Below are 4,025 nucleotides of genomic sequence, written 5' to 3' on the forward strand. Positions count from 1 at the left end.
TATAATATAATATAATATAATATAATATAAAATACCATTACTGGCCACCACAAAAACACACTAAAGTACACAGACCATTGACAAAGCAAATATACAATCAAGTCTACATAACAACCAGTTAACAACATAACAGAATCAATTCTGCACATATCAATATCTTAAAAGTAAATGGCCTAAATGATCCACTTAAAAGCACAGTGGCAAGTTGAATAGAGAAGCAAGACTCAACTGTATGTTGTGTCCAAGAGATGCACTTAACATAGAATGACACCTGTATTAGTGCATTTTCATAGTGTTATGGAGAAACACCAGAGACTGGGTAATTTATAAGGAAAAAGAGGTTTAGTGGACTCACAGTTCCATGTGGCTGGAGAGACCTCACAGGTATGGCAGAATGTAAAAGAGGAGCAAAGGCACATCTTACATAGCAGCAGGCAAGAGAGCGTGTGCAGAGGAATTGCCTTTTATAAAACCATCAGATCTCATGAGACTTACTCACTGTCACAAGAACAGTATGAAAAAAAATTCTTCCTCAAAATTAAATTACCTCTCACTAGATCCCTCACACAACATGTGGGGATTATAGGAGCTACAATTCAAGATGAGATTTGGGGACATAACCAAACCATATCAACACCCATAGGCTCAAAGTAAAGAGATGGATAAAAATCTACCAAGCAAATGGAAAATATAAAAGAGCACGGGCTGCTATTACCATAATAAACAGAAATAAGCACAATAAGATCCAAATGAATACAGTCAGAAATGGTAAAAGGGACATTTCCAATGACCCCACAGAAATACAGAAAAAACTTTCAGAAACTACTATGAACACTTGTATGCACATAAACTAGAAAACCTAGAAGAAATGTGTAAATTCCTGGAAACATACAACCTCCAAATATTAAATCAGGTAGAAATTGAAACTGTGAACAGACCAATAATGTGTTCCCAAATTGAATCAGTAATAAAAAACCTACCACCTAGAAAAAGCCCAGGACCAGACAGATTTACAGCTGAATTCTACCACATGTATAAGAAAGCTAGTTCCAATCTTGCTGAAACTATTCCCAAAAAACTGAGGAGGGACTTCTTCCTAAATCATTCTATGAGGCCGGCATCATCCTGATACAAAAACTTGGCAAAGACACAACAACAACAACAAAAACTTTAGACCAATATCGTAATAAACATAGATTTAAAAATTCTAAACAAAATACTAGTGAATTGAATCTAGCAGCACATCAAAAAGCTAATTGACCAAGGTCAGGTAGGCATTATTCCTGGGATGCAAGGTTGGTTCAATATATACAAATCAGTAAATGTGATTCAGCACATAAACAGAACTAAAAACAAAAATCACATGATCATCTCAATAGAAGGAGAAAAAGTTTTTGATAAAATGTAATGTCCCTTCAGGTTAAAAACCCTCAGCAAATGAGATATTGAAGGTCAATACCTCAAAAATAGTAAGAACCATGTATGAAAAACCCACAGGCAACATCATACGGAATAAGAAAAAAGCTGGAAGCATTTCTCTGGAGAACCAGAACAAAACAAGAGTTTTTACTCCTGCCACTCCTATTTAACATAGTGCTGGAAGTTCTAGCCAGAGCACTCAGGCAACAGAAACAAACAAAAGGCATCCAAATAGAAATAGAGGAAGTCAAACATCTCTTTTCACACATGATATGATTCTACAAATAGAAAGCCCCTTAGTCTCTGTCCAAAGGTTCCTAGAGCTGATAAACAACTTCAGCAAAGTTTCCAGATATAAAATCAACATACGAAAACTAGTAGTATTTCTATACTCCAATATTGTCCAAGTTGAGAGTCAAATCAAAAGGGAATTTAATTCATAATAGCCACATGTAGAACAAAATACCTAGAAATACAGTTAACCAGGTAGGTGAAAGATTTCTACAATCAGAATTACAAAACACTGCTGAAGGAAATCAGAGGTGACATAGACAATTCAAAAGGCATTCCATGGTCATGGATATGAAGAACCAATATTGTTATAATCGCCACACTTCCCAAAGCAATCTACAGATTCATTGCTATTCCTATCAAATTGGCAATTACATTTTTCCACAAAATTAGAAAAAAAAATTCTAAAATTCATCTGTTACCAAAAAATGCCTGAATAGCCAAAAGCTAAGCAAAAAGAACAAAGCTAGAATTATCACATGACTCTACTTCAAACTATACTGCAAGGCTATAGTAACTAAAACAACATGGTACTGGTATAAAACCAGGCATATAGACCAATGAAAGAGAACACAGAAATGGAGCTACACATCTACAACCATCTGATCCTCAACAAAGTCAGCAATAACATGCAATGGGGAAAGAACTCCAAATGGTGCTGGGATAATTTGCTGGGCATATGCAGAAGTCTGAACCCGGATTGACTCCTTTTTACAGCATAAACAAAAACCAACTCAAGATGGATTAAAGACTTATATGTAAAACCTAAATCTATAACAACCCTAGGAGATAACATAGGAAATAACACTCTGGGCTGAGGCCTCAGCAGAGACTTCATGACAATTCCAAAAGCAATTGCAACAAAAGCAAAAATTGACAAACAGGATCTAATTAAACTAAAGAGCTTCTGCATAGCAAAAGAAACTATCAACAGAATAAAAAGACAACCTATAAAATGAGAGAAAACATTTACATACTATGCATCTGGCAAAGGCCTAATGCAAAAATCTATATGGAACTTAATCGACAAGGGAAAGACACACAACCCCACTAAAAAATGGGGCAAAGGACATGAACAGACACTTCTCAAAAGAAGACATATAGGCGGCCAACAAGAATATGAAAAAATGTTCAATATCACTGATCACTTGAGATATGCAAATCAAAACCTCAAGGACATACATCTTCACACTAGTCAGAATAGTTGTTATTAAAGAGTCAAAAAAATAACATGCTGGCAAGATTGCAGAGAAAAGGGAATGCTTATACACTGCTGGTGGGAAAGTAAATTAGTTCAGTCACTGGGAAAAGCAGTCTGGACATTTATTAAAGGACTTAAAGTAGAACTGCTATTTGACCAAGAAATCTCATTACTGTGTATATCCCCAAAGGAATATATTCTACCACAAAGACTTATACACACATACGTTCATTGCATCACTACTCACAATAGCAAAGACACGGAATCAACCTGGATGCCCATCAATGATGGACTAGATAAGGAATATGAGGTATATATAAACCATGGAATATTATACAACCACAGAAAAGAATGAAATAATGTCCTTTGCAGCAACATGGATGGAGTTGAAGGTCATTATCCTAAGTGAATTAATTCAGGAACAGAAAACCAAAGACTGCATGTTGTCACTTACAAGTGAGAACTAAACACTGAGTACACATGAATACAAAGAAGAGAATAATAGACACTGGGACCTACTTGAGGTTGGAGGTGGAAGGATGGTGAGAGTTGAAAAACTAGTCTTTGGGTACTGTGATGGTTAATACTGAGGACCAACCTGATTGGATTGAAGGATACAAAGTATCGATCCTGGGTGTGTCTGTGAGGGTGTTGCCAAAGAAGATTAACATTTGAGTCAGTGGCCTGGGAAAGGGAGACCCATTTGTAATATACCTGGGCACAATCTAATCAGCTGCCAGCAAGGCTAGAATATAAACAGGTAGAAAAATGTGAAGAGAGACTGACCTAGCCTCCCAGCCTACGTCTTTTCCCAGTACTGGATACTTCCTGCCCTTGAATATCTGACTCCAGGTTCTTCAGTTTTGGAACTCAGACTGGTTCTCCTTGCTCCTCCGCCTGCAGATAGCCTATTGCGTAACCTTGTGATTGTGCGAGTTAATACTATATATATTCCATTAGTTCTATTCTTCTAGAGAACCCTGATACAGGTATTATGCTGAATAACTGGGTGACAAAATTATCTCTACACCAAATGCCCACAACAAGTAATTTATCAGTGTATCAAACCTGCACATATACTCCTTGAACCTAAAATAAAAGTTGGAAAAGAAAA

Source organism: Colobus angolensis, unplaced genomic scaffold, assembly GCF_000951035.1.
Source record: "Colobus angolensis palliatus isolate OR3802 unplaced genomic scaffold, Cang.pa_1.0 Scaffold127, whole genome shotgun sequence".
Lineage (NCBI taxonomy): Eukaryota > Metazoa > Chordata > Mammalia > Primates > Cercopithecidae > Colobus > Colobus angolensis.